Source organism: Aythya ferina (assembly GCF_964211825.1).
Source record: "Aythya ferina genome assembly, chromosome: 7".
NCBI lineage: Eukaryota > Metazoa > Chordata > Aves > Anseriformes > Anatidae > Aythya > Aythya ferina.
This window is the reverse complement of record NC_140302.1, coordinates 15,615,541-15,634,861: the sequence shown is the minus strand read 5'-3', so window position 1 is coordinate 15,634,861 and position 19,321 is coordinate 15,615,541. Positions and strand designations below refer to the sequence as shown.

Here is a 19,321-nt window from a genome sequence, read left to right as displayed (position 1 = left end):
AACTTACTGCTGCTCTGTTATTGTACTCCAGGAAATTGAGAATGGATCTCTCAGCAGTGTAATATTAGCTCACAAAGCTATTACTCCGAATGAATTGTCTAAATTTCTTTCCATTTTGCCTTGCTCATTAGTATAAAAAGAGGCAATTATTTGTGATTAAAGCTTAAGAAGATACTAGTCCAAGGCTTTCTCTACATTCTAATATTTCTAACTTACATCTTCTTTTAGCTAAAGAACTGTTTTTGCTGAAGAATTGCCACATAGAATGTATTTTGTTTTTTGTCTTAAAATGCATGACTTTAACTTAGTGGAAATTGTTACGGAAAAGTGTAGATGTTCATGGTTGTTCTTGCTGATTTATTTTGCTGAGCTGTTGATTTGACTTGTTTGAAAGCTTTAGGAACAATTGTTTAAATATAGATTTGTTAGCCCCCAAACCTTAAAGCTGTAGTGAAACTTCAAACAAAATTATCCAAGGAAATATCTCGGCTTAATGGCCCCAGTATTACTGAATCCAACTTTCTACTATAATTTAAAGGGAGGATGTTAAGGAATTCGTGTGCATTGTCTGCGATTAGAGAAATGGTAAATGTAGTTTTCACTAATACTTGTGATTTTTAAAGTACTTTAGAATTACATGACAGTAGAGATAGTTAAGATAATAGGATTCCTGCCCAGAAGGTGTGTGCAAGAAAATAAAATGCAAATAAAAATACATTGCAGTATAACAGCAGGACAAAGACAATAATTTGTAGAATTTTCAAGTTCTGAGTCTTCAAGTGTGCTCCCCAGCATGACTATGTTAGGGTTAATAAACATACTTAGTATTTCTCTTCGTTCTGTGGCTTTTTAACAGTTTTCACTATACCCCTGTGAGTTAGGTAAGGTTGGTCTTGGACCACTTAATCTACCATTGAAATGCAGCCATCACTGGAGTGGAACACAACAGCTGTTCCATTGTGTGCATTCTGCAGCATTTTAGGAAAGGCAGTGAGAAATACCACATGCTAGAACTGCAGAGTGAATTTAAGCTTGTTACTGAGGCAGAAATTGGTCCTTACCTGAGGATTAGCATCTCCTCATGCAAAAAGAGATAGGGAACTCTTACTGAGCACAAGTGGTAAGTACTTCTAGGTCTTTTCTTTTTGTGCTCCGGTACAAAAAGAAAAAAAAAGTCCAAATCACTCTTAACAAACATCTTTCTGGTTGAGTATTGTCATAGCACTGGAATTGTGCCTACAAAACTGGTGGCACAGCTCTGAAACCTGTGGATTCCACAGAAAGTTTGGATTCATACGTACTGCGTCACCGTGGATCTCCATGCTCTGTTATTATGCCACGTGCTACTTAATCTGGAGAAATAGGTAGTGTGTTCTGTTACTCTTACCTGCCTGTAAAAATCTGGAAGCACATCAGGCTGCTTGAGCTGTTACGATTTCTGTGATGTCTTGCAATGTTATGTAGTAGTATAATTAGGTTGAACCTTGTCTGGTGCTGTCTTTATGCCTTTCGTCTTAGCAAATGTGATCAGATCACAGCTGCAGGCTACAGCTGAATACATGTTGGACGTAGTCCAGAGACCAGTTTTAGCTTCTCCTGTGGCTGAGCAAAAATGCAGTCCAGTCCTTCAGTGCTTTTCCACAGTGCCTTCCCTCTTTTTTTCTGGACAAGAGGTTCCCTTAACTGACTTAACTGAGTCATAGAGCTGCTAGTGGCTGTCTTTTCATAAGTGTAGAGAGGAAGCAAGTCTTGTTTTCTTCAGTTGCATTTATATCCTTTTGCAGGATTGAGGCTGAATGTCATTGAACAGAGCAGACATAGCATCATCCAGATGAATAAACCCAAAATGTATCTCCACCAAAAACAAAAACAACAACAACAACAAAAAAACACCCAAAATCAATTTTTTTTTTTTTATAATTTTACTTTCACCTCTTCTATTGTAGCTGATGTCTAACTGTTGTCTTTTTTTTTGTGCTTCACCCTTCCTGCTCAGTTCTGGTCTTCTGAGAAAACTGTTCTAACGTGCCTGAGAATATGGGATATAGCCAAACCCAGTTATTATTTGAAACTTACACAGATCGAGTTTCAAATAATTAAATAAAAAATTGCCAGTAACTTTATCTTTAACTTTAGATTGTCATATTTTCATAAACTTATCAGAAGATAAATTTTATGCTCGAAATGTTAAGTCTTCATTTATCGTGCAAGTAACACATCTAACTTCTGCGTTTTGAATTTTGTGAGGCAGTCACTGAAGCTTGTTGACTTGTTTTAATAACAGTACCTAAAACAAATTTTAGTCTAACATAATAAAAATGTTACTGTTGAGCAAGTAATTTTTCAGAAAGCGATAGCTACAAACCGCAAAGCTCTCAAGAACTTTGTGCAAGCAGTCGACTGCTCATATTACTTTGTATATAGATGTAGACATTTGACAGTTGGAAAGGCTGTAAAGAACACTGCCTTAAGCCACTATGCAACTCCTGCTTTGTCAGCAGTATGGTGATAATGTAGTTTGTGGTACAAAGCTATCTTTTTTTTTGGTAAGTGAAATGTATTTGTTCTGATTGTGATGCATTCTTTTTTCTTGAACTAATTTCATCTTTGCAGATGAGTCAGTATGGTCTTCCTCTAACTTGCAAGGGAAACATCAATTATTTTGCAAAAAGAAGATAGGTATTTGTCTGTCCCTTGAATTTTCAACTTTTTTTTTTTTTTTTTGATAATTGTTTTTAAACTTACTTGTATTCAAATAGAAACTGATAATGCTATTTCTTACTCCATAGACACAAACATAAAGATTTTTGTAAGCTCTGTCTGTCGCTTCATGAATCTATAATTTGATGGGGAAAAAAAAATTTCTAGGAAGAGTACTTGAACTATTGTGAGATGAGAGTATACTGTGAAATGTCTGAGTTGTCTAGCCTCATTGTTTTCAGCAAACATTTAATATGTAGTGTTTTCTGTATCTAAATTGGTTGTTTAAATAGAAATTTTGTTTTTAAAAATACAATATATGCATTTGTATCTGCTATGTTTTTTAAAGCCTGGCAAGATTTTTTAATTTGTATGGAAGTTACTTGTTTTGACTGTGATAGAAATTTGTTGGGTTGTTAGAAATGGGTTTAAAACAAACAAACAAACAAAAAACCCACAAGCTTAATTCTAAATACTTAATACTTTCAACTGTTGATATAACATTGCATGCTTGATATTATGTGATCTTGTTTAATTCCCTTTACTGTAAGATAAAATTAGTTTGACCTACTTCTTTTCTCTAGAATCATGTCTAATTTGAAGACAATAGTCTGCATGAAGTCTATATTTTGTCTACACTGAGTATACTATATTAAATATTCTTTTATAACACTCTGATTACTTCAAATAAGAAAGTAATTTTTATTGGAAGCGTATCTACATATGTGAAAGTATTTCCTGGAAAGGGAGGGGGTCTTAATTTGCTTGTTTTATTTAATACCTTCCTGTCTTTTTTTTTTTTTTTTTTACAGGATGGATATTTGTTGCCAAACATTTTTATTTTTTTTTTAGTTTTGTTATTTTTTGTATTCTGTGGGGCTGACTGAATTATGATTGCTGCACTGTACCTGAGGGAGAATAATTAATGGATGAATCTTCTGTAGTTGCTGTAAATTAAGTTTCAGGCAGGTAGCTTGTAGTTTAACTTGATCCAGAAATAAACTGCGAGCAGTAAAATAAAAGAGCAGGCTTTTAATGCATAAGATCCCAATCTGGATTTGTTTCACTTTATATCCGTGTATGAGTCCACATGAAGCAATAACACAGCTATTGCTCCTATCATGAGAATTATGTATACTTGTATTTGGGCAAGTCTTTGTGTGTCTTACATGAGTTCAGCCTACGTTACCGTTGTGGTTTTGGCAGTGCAAGTACTGATACTGCTGTCTAGTTGCTGTCCCTTTCCAAGCGGTCCCTTATTTATTTATTTTTTTTAATACTTGAGCATATACTTTTTTTTTAATACTTCTCTATGCCAGAAGTTTTTCTTAATTGACTTGAGATCTCAAGAGTCTAAAATCCTTTGTATACTTTTTGTTTCTATACGTTAAGTTGCAGTGCCAAAAAAACATAGTATTTCTTTATTTTTTGTATCTAATAGATAAAATTCAATATTGCTGGAGTAGAATACTGTGGTATTTCATATTTGTTTAATGAATGTTTTACCTAAGTTTAAAGTAATCTTTGGATGCATGCTTCCTCATTAAACTCAACTCTTGTTGGTCCCATGTTTTTGCTTACTGGATTGCAGTTTTCATGCTGGAGGACCCAGTGCACTTAATACAACAGCAGTTGGAAGAAAAAAACGCACCTAACAATATTAGGATAAACTTGTCTAAATGTGCAGGCTTGCATGTTGACAGTTCATTTGCATCACAGGAACAGTTGGATTCAATGCCCAGGAGCAAAGTCCTTGATAGCCTTTTGTTATTTATCTTGAGGGTGTTTCTGGTCCAGCTGATTTGTAGCAGTTTCTTCCTCCCTATCAGAATTCCTGCTTTTCATTCGGTTTATCCTCGTGAAATGATTATTCTTGTCTGAGAGAATAAACTTGCTTTAATATTGTAGTGATTCTGCTTGGGTTACATGCATGTTCTTTGTTTTGTGTGTGTTGTTTCATTTTTTTATGTATATTTGGGAAGGTCAGTGCTGACTCTTTGACCTTTTGTACCATTTATTGCATGCAGCTTTAATGCCTCTAAATAAAGTTATTTTTTCATTAGCTTGAGCTAACGCCTGGTTCCCTTCTGGGAGGTTAGGAGTCCATGACAGGGAAAGACCAATTCAAGCCTTGCAATGGAAGAGAAGAAAAACAGAAAAACCCTGCAGAACTTATATTACTTGGTGTTCTGTTCTGGTACAAGAAAAAAGGCTCCATTAATGTCCTTGTTTGCTTGTTTCCCTCAATCTGGTATCTGTTTCTTGATCTAGTATTTTTGGTTTTGTTACATACAAATAGCTGAGTAAATCTCAAGTCCTCACTTGCAGAAGCAGCAAAGTACCAGCAGTAGCAGCACTTGTGGAACAGTAATGTGTATTGCTAGGGAAGGCACATTTCCAAAGGAGGTGAGGAAGAAAAATTTGGCTCTACAAGAGAAAATAGTCTGTTAATGAAAAGAAACTAATCACGTCTTTACTCTTAAATGCTTTTCATGAGTGAACACCAGAGCAATTGATGAAGGAGGTCAGTACCACTGCTCTTGTTTATAAACTGTAACTGAGAGAGATGTCCACTTTTTTGCTCAAAGCATTTAGGTTTGTGTCAGCGTTCATTAGGTTTTTGTACTTCTCAGTAGGAGGTAGCTAAGCAGAGGCCTGCGTATGAGACTTGTTAGAGTGGTGTATCCGTTTGTCATTTACAGCTTTGAAGAACTTGAGTGCAGATCTGGAATTACAGCCTGTTTTTTTGATCTCAGTTCTCCTGTCTTCTCTACTGCGAATTCCTGCAGTGGTTTGGGGGCTTCCATGTGTAAATGCTGAATCAGTGAAATATTCTGGGCTAAAAGGGAGCAAGGACTGATGTCCCTGAAGATGTTTGTTTAAACCCACATCACTTACTGAGCCTGTATATACGTTCACTGAGAAGTAAGTGATGATGATGAGCTAGTGGATAGACCCCAGGGAATATAGATCCTTTCCTAAAGTGTACTCTTAAATTCTTTTCAGTTTATGCACTTGTTTCAGAAGATTTGCATCTCTGGAAGCGTGAAAGGCCTTCATTGCTTAGGGCTTAGTCATGTAGAAGTGGTGAGCATTGTGGAACCAGTCCAGAAAATTACTTTAAGCACAAAAGGTATCCCAGAAAAATGGACACTTAATGCAAACCTGTCTTGATGATGAAGGAGACAGTGGGTTTACTTCTTTGAGGTGCTTATTGCCGGCAGTTTTGAGACAATTTTGAAATTATCTAAAAACTGCATTGCATGAAACCTAGGATAGTTTTCAAGCATGTGAGTTTAAGGAGATTGGGAGAAGTATGCTCTGTTCTTCTGGTCTTCAGTGCAATTTTCTTCTCCTAGCAAGGTTGGTAAAGAGCTGGTCTAGCCTATAAAAAGTGAGGTTTTCCGTATGTGTTAGCATCAGTAGAGGGGGAGCCTTTGGAAGGGCGACACTGTGTTTCCTGAAGGGCTTTCATTTTTCAGTAGGAAGATAGAATGAGGCAAATGAGCACAGTTAACACAATATGGAAATGTTGTTTCTAAGAATACTTGAACACAGTAAGCAATGCCAGACTATTAAAAGGAACACTAAAAGGGCAAAGGAAAGCACAAGTAATAAAAAGACAGAGTTTTATTCTGAGTTATGAATTCACATATCTTTGCTGTATGTATATAGCCCTAGCCTGTGGTGTTTGTTTTAATTAGCTGTGTAGACTTAGCTTATAGGAGCAGTTTGAGGGGGTATCGGATTTAAAACTCAGTGTTCAATTGGAAGTGAGGCACAGGACCTGAAGTGACTAACCTTATGTTGTCTATAATTATTCATAAATTAACTTCTGGAAACAAAGCAGGGGGTGGTGGTTGGTGGTGGAATAGTAAAGACGGCTTCTGTAATGAAGTGTATCTATTACCAGAGGTGAGACGTGGTATGTTTGTGTGTGTGACATCTGAGTGCTGGTACCTGCTGAGAACCACTTCTAATACCTGTGCTGCTTAGAGCTCAGTCAAAGCTGCTGTGGGTTGTAAGTGGTTGGATATACTTTTTTGGTATGGTTTATATAGAGTTGATGGTCTAAATCTCTTGACCTTTTTATGGGAAATAGCGCACTGGCCAGAAAGTAGTGTTTGTAAAAAATATTTCAAGAAAATCAGGATTTTTTGAGGATGGGTAGGGAACAATGAACTCCTTCCATAGACACCCCTCAGTATTCTTTTCCAGAGTCTGACATTAAGATGTTTTGTGGTTTGCCATAACAAATACCAAAATGTAGCAGGAATACAATCTATGAATAAATACACCTTTAAAAAAAAAAGTGCACAGTTCTACTTTGCTATGCTCCGTGAACAGAATATAGAGGGGATGTAGTGGGACCATATATCTTAATCAGGAGCATCTTCATGTTCCCTTTATCACATCACAATCCGGAAAGAAAAGTTTTGGTGCTGTTGAGGGTGTGGCCAACAACACAGGGTAAGAATGAGAGGCTGAAGGTGGAGAGGAATAGGATATGATTTTTTTTTAATGAACTTCACTGCAAAAATGTATACTTAAGGTACTCTTAAAAAGTCAACACCACTAATTTAAGGAACTGTATATTACAGACCTGTGTCTATTATTACCTGTGGTGCCTGTGGTGGCCATTCTTTTTTTTTTTTTTTTTTTCCTTTTTCTTCTTTTCTTTTTAAACTACTGACTGATTTGCTTGTGTACCCCAGTACAGAGCACTGTGTCAATCTCTTGGTCATTCTTGTTGGTTTGTTTACAGATGTGTTGTGTCCAAATGAAAGGTTGAATTATCTGCCTGTTTTCTTCAAGAGGGAGCTGAAAGTCTCTGGGAGCTGTGAATTTGTGAGGGAGCCTGAATTCTGCTGCTCATTTTATGTTCTTTTCTTGACAATTGATTATGTTGCTGACCTGAAGGCATGAGTTTGGCCTCCTAAATAACTAATAAGGAACATTCTGTCAAGCTGAGATTTAGATGAGGGGGGAATAAAGATGGATTTTGAATCAAGCTTTGTTGACTTATTCTTGGGATTTCTTGGCATCACTTTTATATAGCTTCAAGACACTGCATTTATCAGAACTGCAAAAGAAATCAGGCATGTCACTTCACATATAAAAGCTAAAACTATTCTTACTGAAGAGCATCTTTATTTCAGATAGCATTGAAAACAGCTAAAAGGCAAGGCCAAACATAGTAGCAATGAAAACAAATGTTTGTTGGACAAAGCTGTCCTTTTAGGGGATGAGTAAACAGGAGAAGCCATCTGCCTGAGACTGTTGGCTGAAAACAGATTTAATTAAATAGTGCATCCTTAATGATCAAGAATTTCTGCTTTTGACTACACAGTGTAGTTCTATTACAGCAGGTCAGTGGACAAAGCAGGTATTTGTTCATGATGTGTTGCCTGTCGCTCTGTTGTTGAGGCACTTCTGGCATCACAGCAAGACATCTTGCCTCAATGAAATAACCTTGTGGCTTTCTTAACAGATGTCTTTCTTTGCTAGTGCCATCGCTTTTATCAGACAGTTCTGCCTTCTTGTAAAGAAATGACTTTTTTGCTTGCTTACCGCTGTTTTGAGTAACAGTAGATATTTAGCAGATTGCCACGTCTTGGACTTAGCTTTTTGAAGTGTACTGTAATAGATTTTTGTACTTTGTAGACAATGTGTGTTTTTTTTATCATGTGATTTCTGCATCTTCTGGCTAACTAGGTATGACCATGAGATTCCTTAACAGCCTTCATAATCTGTTGGTTTGTTGTTCTAAATCTTAATTGGTTAATGTCTTGCTCGACAGAATGCGCCAGTATAGCAAACAAACAACGAAGTTTTGCAGCCCATGTAAGACAAAAATGCACTTTTCATGTTTTTGTTTTACAAAATGCCTGTGTTATGAACACTTAGCTGAGCAAATATAGTATTTGTAGTGATTTGTTCTTTTCTCTTTGTCCAGGTGTGTCTTTTCAGTAGTGACTCTCCATTTCACTTTTCCCATTGCTCTAGTATTATGAGTCTATTTTTTGTAGTTAAGAATAAAAGAATGATAGAAAAAGATTTCGGGCTGTGGCACTTGGTCATCTACTCTAAAAACTGTTTAAAAACCATCCCTGATACAGTTCTGGTCCAGGACATCTGTCACTTTCCAAGCTGACAGCAATTTTCATGAGCTGTAAGTCTGAGAGTTATGTTAACTACCAGGTTAGGTGCAGACATTTGTTCTCTTTTAGAGAGTTAAAGATTAATGGTATGGTTGCCATACATTTGGCTGGCCTCGTTGCCATGAAAAGGTTCTTGTTACGTTAGGCATAGCTTGCTAGGGTTCATCTGCCTATCTTGTCAATTGAATTCTTGTTCTGTTAGTATGTAGAGAAGGCAAATGTAGAATTATCTAATGGGCAAATTTAATTTTTTAAAATACTTTTCATAGGCTCTTCCTGTTAACACCAGAAGATAATGGCAGTTGTTAAAAGAAATTTGTTCAACAGTTAGTTGTATAAACCACTTTCCATTCAGTCTCACTTATTTAAATTTACATCTTAAAATTATTTAATAAATTGGTGATTTAATAAAACGTTGCATATAAAATTGAGATCAGTCCTACCTTATTAGTTACCTTCTAAACTACTTAACCTAGTGACAAATTTCTTCATCAGATTGGTGGTCAGGACTGATGCCCTCTGTGCATGCAAGTCTTCCTTTTTAAGGGTACTTCAGTTTCTTTTCTCTTTTGCTCATGCTTTCACTCCACTTTTAAGTAGTCCACTTTGTACACAGAATGTTCATTCAATGGATTTACTGGCAACTGGCACAGATAAAATAAGTGTTAGCCAATTAGTTTGCTCAAAGGGTGCCTTTTGTTGGTCTGACTGTAATGCAGTCATCTTTACCTTTCCTTCACTTCATGAAGGGAATTTGTTTAGCCCTAACCTCTTCTGTGAAGCTTTCTGTAAAGGAACTAAAGGTTTTCGGCCCCCTGTGTTGAGTTTACTCGAGGATGTGGAAAGGAATGAGAGCTGGCATTATTTCTTACAACAATAATGAGAGAATCTTTTGGCTTCCTCTGTTCATCACGAAGAAAGCTTTTCTTCAACCAGACAAAGAAGAAAAGAGAATGTAGCAGGTTGTTCACGGATCTGAGCATCTCAAGTTACAGCTAGTCTTTTTTTTTTTTTTTTTTTTTTTAAAGTGTTTGTGTGGATCTTGGTCTTGGGGTCTTTTGAAGCTGCCTCAAAAGTGATTTCAAAGAGGGTACTAACACCTATTTAAGATCCTCTGTCCTTGACCTTCCTCCCGTTTACATAGATAAGAACAGACCAGAGGCACACAGAATAGTTATGGAAAAAATATAACATGAATTACAGTTTTAGGGATCTTAGGTCTTAATAAGCTCACACTTTCACCTTACCTATTTCTGCCTTTTACTCATGGTCACACCTCTGAACCAGGAATGCTGAGCTGACCTAATTGCATTGAGCTGTCTTTTCTGAATACTCAGCTGTTGTGATTTTTCTGACCACCTTTCTGAACCTGTCTTCAACTTAATATAATTTCAAAACGAAATATTTGTTATTTTATGAGACAAGAGGAGGTCTCTAATGATAACTTGAAATGCTGGTTTGAGGGAGATCTTTATTTTAGACACTGGTATATTATAAATGCAGTTACACTGTTCCTTCAGATCTCTGGTTTGATACTGAACATTGCATGAAAAATTATATGTTTTTCCTTTCCATATTAAGGGACTTAGTTTACTTGGTTATGTTTCAAAGAAAACAAAGTTAAATGGAAAAGTGGTTGATTCCATCTGAGTCTGGTAATTCATTTGTGGGGGTTGGCCTTCAAAGAGACTGAGAAGAACTCAGAACATGCAAAGGCAAACAGTTCACTGGTTGCTTCTTTTGTCCTGGATGGATTTTTCACAAATACATATTTTTCTGACAAAAATATTAACAACGTATACATAAATAGGGGTTGAGCGATGCTGATTACATAAGGGCAATCTTTTAAGCAAATGCTATTGCTTTTAAGACTCTTTCAGAAAGACTTCATTTTATGACTAAGGCCCTCCATCTGAGAAGTAAATCTTAAGCTGTTTGCAACTTTTGGCAGCAGTTGGACTTTTTTTTTTATTGCAGATATTTTTTCTGCTCAAGGTTTTCAGCCCTGCATTGGCATCTTTAATGTCTGTATCTGGAAAGCTTTCATAAGTAACTTGATTGTTTCTTCTGTGGTGTTGGAATACTTTCTATGCTGCTGGTGGAAGTATATGTAAACTTCTATATTGTGATGTGCATTCATAACTATGGACCTGCAATTGACGGTTTTAAGTTGTGGTCTACCTTGACTTCAGCAAGGCTTTTGACACTGTCTCCCACAGCATTCTCCTCAAGAAACTGGCTGCTCTTGGCTTGGACTGGCGCACGCTTCGTTGGGTTAGAAACTGGCTGGATAGCCGGGCCCAAAGAGTCGTGGTGAATGGAGCCAAGTCCAGTTGGAGGCCAGTCACTAGTGGCGTCCCCCAGGGCTCGGTGCTGGGGCCGGTCCTCTTTAATATCTTCATCGATGATCTGGACGAGGGCATCAAGTGCACCCTCAGTAAGTTCGCAGATGACACCAAGTTAGGTGCGTGTGTCGATCTGCTTGAGGGTAGGAAAGCTCTGCAGGAGGATCTGGATAGGCTGCACCGATGGGCTGAGGTCAACTGCATGAAGTTCAACAAGGCCAAGTGCCGGGTCCTGCACCTGGGGCGCAATAACCCCAAGCAGAGCTACAGGCTGGGAGAGGAATGGTTGGAGAGCTGCCAGGCAGAGAAGGACCTGGGAGTGATGGTGGATAGTCGGCTGAATATGAGCCAGCAGTGTGCTCAGGTGGCCAAGAAGGCCAACGGCATCCTGGCTTGTATCAGAAGCAGTGTGACCAGCAGGGCTAGGGAGGTGATCGTCCCCCTGTACTCGGCTCTGGTGAGGCCGCACCTCGAGTACTGTGTTCAGTTTTGGGCCCCTCGCTACAAGAAGGACATCGAGGTGCTTGAGCAGGTGCAGAGAAGGGCGATGAAGCTGGTGAGGGGCCTGGAGAACAAGTCCTACGAGGAGCGGCTGAGGGAGCTGGGCTTGTTCAGCCTGGAGAAGAGGAGGCTCAGGGGCGACCTTACTGCTCTTTACAGATACCTTAAAGGAGGCTGTAGCGAGGTGGGGGTTGGCCTTTTCTCCCACGTGCCTGGTGACAGGATGAGGGGGAATGGTCTTAAGTTGAGCCAGGGGAGTTTTAGGTTAGATGTTAGGAAGAACTTCTTTACTGAAAGGGTTGTGAGGCACTGGAACAGGCTGCCCAGGGAAGTGGTGGAGTCACCATCCCTGGAAGTCTTCAAAAGACGTTTAGATGTAGAGCTTAGGGATATGGTTTAGTGGGGACTGCTAGCGTTAGGTCAGAGGTTGGACTCGATGATCTTGAGGTCTCTTCCAACCTAGAAATTCTGTGATTCTGTGAAGTTGTGTGATATGTGAGAAGAACTATTATCCTTATAAATCAGATTCAAGTCCAGAACGGTAATATTGCATTAACTTCTCATTTTACTCACGTAGTGTCTATGTGCCTGAATGCTTTGGTTATTAGTGCATTAAAAAACTCAGTGAAGTGTAGCCCTCACAGCAGAAGTCCATTTAAAAACAGTTTAAAATGAGGGAAACATCAGTAGATTAAGATCTGTTCTTAACTTCAAAGCGGCCTGCTCCTATTTGACCGTCATTTTCATGACATCAGTATGCTGTTCCTGTCCCTTTACTACTGTCCAGCAGTTCCTGTCAGTGGTGACATTTTTGATCTGCCTTCCCTGGCAGGTAGACTTGCATCTAGACTTCATTGGTGATTGCTTAAGTACAGAACATAAAGAGTTGAATAATAGGGGTTTGATCCAAACATTTAGTTGCATGTATCATTGTTCTAATTTGTGATACAGTCAATCTGTACAGTTGGTATAGAGTTGCAACGTGTATTTGAGCTCCAGATGTTCCTGTTGATAAGGTAATCACTCTGGACCAAGTGATCAGTTAAAATACCTGTTTGTCATCTGTTATTTACATAGTTGTTCAGATATATATACATACATATATATCTATATATATAGGTTAGAGGGTTTACAGAGCTGGAACATCTGAGAAGACTGGACTGGTGCAATAAATGGATACAGTCTCTTCGGGAATCACAGGCAGGGAAGCCACTGATGGGAGGTTGTGCTCTACACAAAGGAATGACCTGAAATCTTGATCTTGGACCTCTGTTACAGCCTGGGTGATAGGCCTGTTGAGGGAGGCCTTATACCTCAAAGTCACTCAAGAGGGCAGCAAGCAAGAACATTGTGGTGGGTGTTTGCAAGCCTAATCACATAGGGAAGATGATGAACCTTCTGAGCAACTGGTTGACATCTGTCAGGGGAAGGCTCTAAGGGACTTGTTGAAACAATCTCCACAACAGGATACAAGCAATCCACCACATTTCTGCAGTGTGTTTGAGTTAGTATTTTGTCATAAATGTTGGAAGGACCAGCAAGGGTAAATGCTTTGCTGGATCTGCTACTCACAAATAAAGAGGAGTTGATTAGATAAGTAACTGCCATGACAGCCTAAGCTATAGTGGCCATGAAATAGTAGGGTTTTAGATCCTGAGGGAAGAGAGGATGGCAAGTAATAGGCTAAAGCCCATTATTTTGCCTTGTTTAGAGAATTAATAAGTGGTATCCTGTGAGAAGCTGCTGTGAAGGTCAAAGGAGAACAGGACATTGATCTTCAAGGTCAGTTTCCTCAAACTGTAGATAACTCCTCCTAATGTTCATGAAAATAACAGGTGTGACAAAGCCTGCTAGGCTTCAGGGAGAGATCCTGACTGAGCTAAAATGAAGTCTGTGGAAATTGGAAGTGGGATTGCCATTGTTTACATATGCAGGAGTGGGATTAAGGCAGAGCTTGGCTGGAATTGCACCTGAGGTATGTGGAAAGCAACAAGAGAGCTCTTAAAAGCATATCGACAGCCAAAGTAAGGGTAAAGGGAGAGTATGGCCCTGCTGCTGAATCAAGTAGGCACTGTGTGGTGCTCTCAGGTGTGGCAGAATTTAAGGAGTGGAGAGAGGTGGCATCCATGGTAAAGGAAGGTCAAGTTAAAGAGTGCATAAGTAAAACAAATCCAGATTCATGGGGCCAGATGTGATGTACCCAAGAGGAATGGCTGACAGGATTGTCAGACCTTTCCCTGTCTTCTCTGAGAAATCATGGCAAATGGGAGATCATCCTTAGTGACTGAAATGTGCCAAATGTTATGTGTGTCTTCAAAAAAGACCAAGTCTGGACGACTGCAACAGTGAATGAAATAAATTAATTTATATCATCATTATATTACTTGGTGTAAATAATGGAACAAGTGCTAAGGTGCTTCTAGTTCTCAAAAGATTCAAACCTATTGATAGGATCAGTGGCGTGTTGCTATTGTTAGTACAGCTGAACAGTTTCAGAAGGATAGTACAGGGTTTAGTCGTGCCTTGACAGTAGATGGGAACAGCTGTTCAAACGTGATTGAAGTGGCGTTAGTGCATGGCTAGAGAGCGAGCACGTCCCCTGGGATGGCAGTGGTGTTTCTGTCTTTGTTGTCTGTCTTGTCCTTGATTCACAGGCTGTTAAGCCATATACATCTCAACTGCTGAGTAGTAGTGCATACAGATGACACATCTCTCAAGCAAATTGAGGCTGGTGACACTTTACCTTATTATGACATGCTGTATGTTGTAGCAGCTCAGTAGCAGTTTTATGACTGTGAGAACTGGCAACCTGGCAGTTGTTCTTCAGCTATGTCATTCCTCTTTGTGGGCTGTAACCTGTTTTTATGGTGCTCTATGCAGGCAAGTCTTGAGTAAGTTTGCAACCATTTCAGTTGACTTACATGTTTTGCTCTAAGACAAATTTGAGTGGTGAAAGACAATTTTGGAAGTCATGCTTAACAGAACTGAATTTGGGTCTTGCTTCATTTGGTTTATTCCCCACACTGATGCTCAGTTACTGCACATTACAAGAATACCATCTGACTTGTGGAATTAAAGCTGATTGGAAGATTATTCAGATGTGATGTGTTGTGTATTGTTTGGGTATTTTAATACAGAACCAATAAATTAATGCATTTGCAATTATATGGAATGTTACTTCCATTAAATTGTGATCCTTTGCACGGCAGAAGGTGGAGAGTCTTTTTCTTCCATGTAAACGAAGTAAAAAATCACAATAAAAAATTTTCTCTCTGAAGCAAAGCAACATGATGACAATCAAGTATTTCATGAAGAAACATGAAAGATGGTAGACTAAAAAGTATGAAAGGAAGATGTCTTGATGAAACCCTGCTGAATAGAACAAGTATTTCATAGCTGCTAAGCCCTCTGCTCTTTCTAGTAGAGTCCAATAGGTTGAACTGTTAGGGTTAATTTACCTGCTGAAAGACTCTTAGGAGTCCTTCCTCTGCTACATTGCATTTTCTGTATTGTTCTTGTGCTCTGCAAGAGTTATTCCTAGTAGAGGGCTGTGTGTTTTATTTATTAATAAATCTACGAATGTGTGGGGAGGAAATAGGATGTAAACAGTTCTCTGTAGTGTTTGCAGTGCAGCAAAGCTCTGCTTTTCTTTCATTGAACTACCACCAGTGTTTCTCTGTTTTTGAAAGAAATGCTTGCTGTATGTCATTGCAGCTTTTCTGTAAAACTACAAACTAATCTAATCTGTAGATGACTTTTTTTTTTTTTTTTTTTTTTTTAAGTTTAATTTAAGTTGCAATTACAAACTGAATGAAGTGGGGTTTTTTTTGGAACAGATAGGATGATTCAAGAGGAGGACTCTGGAATACTCCGGTAACACATCCTGATTTTAAGATGTTTGTCCTTTTGTTTCCAAGTAATTAAGACACTCAGATAGTCTGTATGGAAGATTGAGAGAACGGTATTTCTCCCCTTTAACAAAGGATGTATAAGGGCATGTAATACTAATATTAAAGTCAACGTGATTTTTCAGTCAGGCTGATGTTAATTAGTAATCAATGTTCAATCAAGGATTTTTTGTAAGCTATATTCTGGCCCAGTTATAAGAACATAAGACGTTCTTCACTAGTGTTTTTTTTTTTAAATTATTTTTTAATTCAGAGATTAATAGCATAGATTTCCTAGAACTTGGTAGATAAGGGAGAAGACTCAAAAAAAATTGTTTAGTTTTTCAATGTAAACTATTATTTCCAGCTTTTTTTTTTTTTTTTTTTTTTTTAACCAAACAAAAAATCCATCTTAGCTAAAATGCAGAACACATGAATCCCTACCCTTATGGTCTGTTCTGAAGATCATTTAATTTTTAACCTGCATAAGTGAAAAACAAATACATGAGTTTGTTGCTAGTAGCATGGGGGATAGGAACCTCAGTTTGTAGGTCCTCGTCCAGGTACAGAAGGAGATTCAATACTCTATTTCCCATTCAGACTCATTTTTGCTCATTCTGTCTATGTCTGCTGAAGATTTCCTTAAAACAAGCAAACAAGCAAAACAAACAAACAAAAAAGGCAATATTTTCAGTAGTTTTATTACTTGTCACTCATGCATACGAGAAGTCTTCCAGTGTGAGCTGGAAAAAACGACACTGGAGAGCTAGCTAAAAACTAGTCAAGCAAAGTAGGCTCTTTTACTATTGTGTTTTTTATGATGGTTTATGTGCTGGCTTTGCTATTAAGGATGGAAGGTTTTGTGGTGGGGAAAATACGAGGGAAAAACAAAATTACTTAAAACACTCCTTGTGTTGTGTGTGTGTCTGTCCCTGCCATGTGACCCAGTTCTCTTTGTCAGCTATATATTGAGAGAAAACCCTGGCCCAAGGGTTTTTGGTTGGTATCTTCTATTCTTTTAGAAACTCACTATAAAACCAAATGGAATCTAAATACTTAAATTTGTCATCTCATAAGTGCTTATTGTGCTTATATTCATAAGAAATTTTATGTATTTTCCCAAGTGTCACTTCATGGAATATGACATATTTAAAATTATCTGAATATACCTTAAGTGTATAATCCACAATATAGTATTAGTGTAGGTAATGTCTTGGAAAAATGCAGAGCTGCTTTTAACTTAGGGGTGGGGGATTGGGGGCTATTTGTGTAAGTCTGTAACGTGGAAGGAAATTTGATGACAATCCAACTTCATAGAGGCATTAAAAAGAAATCCGCATTGTAATGTAGTGATGACTTTTGGATCACCATACGCAAAGAAGGTATTTTCAGAACAGTAGTTAAATATCACGTGTGATGTTCTCACAGAAGTTAAGTACCCCTGTGGCACTGGCCTGAAAGAACCAGCCTACCTGTAAGCTGTGAAATTACATGAGTGGAGGAAGTGTTGTGTTAATTTGGCACAAAGCCTACAGTCCATTGTGTGTGGCATGCATGGGGAGGTTGATCTGTCAAAAACGCATGGGTAGTAGAACACAGGGAGTGATAATAGAGGTTCAGCTGGTGGCATCTTCCTGAGTACTTTGCATTGAAAAACCATCCGCAGGATGCTCTGGGTGGATTGTGTTCTGGTTGTATGGTGAATTTTCAACAAAATGCACAATTATATTGCCTGCTGGAGATTGTGAAAGATGTTGTGATACCTTCGTAAAAAGAGGATTAATAACATGTTCTTTATAAGCCAAATGTAGCCCTCCGTTTCACCTCCTTAATAAATACTCTGCTGCAATTCTTAATTCTCTGAAGTGTAGATGCTAACCAATAGACTACTGCTTACTCTTAAGCCAAACAAAGTCATCTCTGTATTTACTGTAAAATGCAGCCTTTGTAGAATCTTTCCAGTATATAAAGTTTTCTAAAAACGGAAATATTAAATACAATTACATCAAAAATACATGTTCAAAACCTTAATATTAGCTAAGCTCACTTAATTCTCAGGTGAATAGGAAACCACTAATGAAGTGTTCATTCAATCCTGTGTATTACATGTACCACATTTTAGCTACTTCTGTGCATAACTGAGCCACTGTATGGCCTTGCTCTTCTCCTGCATGCACAAATGCGTAATTCAGTCTCATACATCCAGGTGGCAAATGGTGGGATGAAGGGAAGGGAGGACAAGACTGGGATTTCTGTTCTGTGGTTTACTTGATTCAAGTTACATTACTTAACTTATTTGAAAACCTAATGACTTTATAATGATTGTGGTGAGTCTCAAACACACTCAAAGAAACTGAATGTCTTTATAGCTAGATCTCTTTTTTGCAAAACTTTTCATTTCCGAAATGAAATGCAGCCCTCAGAAATAAAATGCAGCCCTCAGAAATTAAATAAATTGATTTTTTTTTCATTGCTGTAGAATATAAGGCATGTGTAGAGAACACACAAATTGCTGATGGTCCTTAAAACATCTTCAAACCTCATTTGACATCCTTCTGTCACTTGGTCTCCCTCAGTATACCAATTCACTCATTTAGTGTCTTTATTTGCAGCTTCTTCCTGTGCTTCTGGCTTCTATGTAATGTGCGTCTCTGTGTCCTTTCACTTTTGAGAGCATGCCTGCATTGGCTGCCACATCAAAAGCAAAAGGACAGGTCTATAGTTCTTCAATAGATAATAAAGTTTAATTCAACTGTCTTAAGTGAAATGGTGTCCTCCTGATTTAAAACCATGGAGTGGCTACTGCTTAAGGATTAAGTTAGACTTTTTATCAGAAAGCTAAGGGGGTGAATATTAGAAGTGTGTTTGGCAGGGTAAGAAGGATGTGGAACTAAAAGGGACTTCATAATGAAATAGCAGCTCATGGCAGTTTGTAACCCAAGGTGCACCTAAAACTGCTTACCTCAGTGCTGCAGGACTGAAAGGGGCTAATGTGACCCCAGTTTCTCAGTTAGAGAGAAACAAGTCAGTTCGCATTATGTCTGTATCAAGCAGATAAGTCGAAACTACACTAAAGAACAGTACTAGTGAGCACACAGGCAAATGCAGGGGATGGAAGAGGAAGCTGGACTCCGCTGTTTGCAAAAGACAGTGGTACTTAACAGATCTTACCAAGATCTTAAAAGGTATCGAGAAGCATGAGGGTGATGATATACATGTAGATCTGGTGAGTTTGATTTGTTGGGACAGATAAAAACTTTCTCTGTGGATTTCACAAGATGGTTGCTTATTTTAGTCTGTCCCATGTGTTTTTGTTGTTTGTTTTTTTCCTGTTGGCCACTGTTGGAACAAGGTACTATCAAGTTGGGCCTCTAATCCCACACTGTTTTATCTGTTACAGAGACAGTAGTGATTGTAACAGAAGTAGTAACTGGCTACAGGTTTTTGGAGGCTTGCACAGATGTATTAATGTTACTTTTTTATGTAACTGTGTTGTAAACTGTGGTAGCTAATTACTTAGAGGAGCTGCATATTAGGAATGCTGCAGATTCAAAGTACAAGATAACTGCTCACGTTAATTTCTTCAACTGTATACTTTTTAGTGTCGAACTGCCTCCTAAATTTGTGGTGAAGGCATAAAATATATGTATCTTACACTATTTTTTCCTTTCTCAGACATAATTTCTTCTAATTGTTTTAAATACTGAATAAGATGAAACCTTAGTGG

At 38.1% G+C, this 19,321-nt stretch overlaps 1 protein-coding gene across 8 annotated transcripts in view; it reads left to right on the top strand.

Annotated features, from left to right (window-relative positions):
- Window positions 1-19,321, top strand: part of KAT6B (lysine acetyltransferase 6B) — a 112,915-nt gene that overhangs the window by 79,624 nt on the left and 13,970 nt on the right. The gene's annotated exons all lie outside the window — the stretch shown is intronic.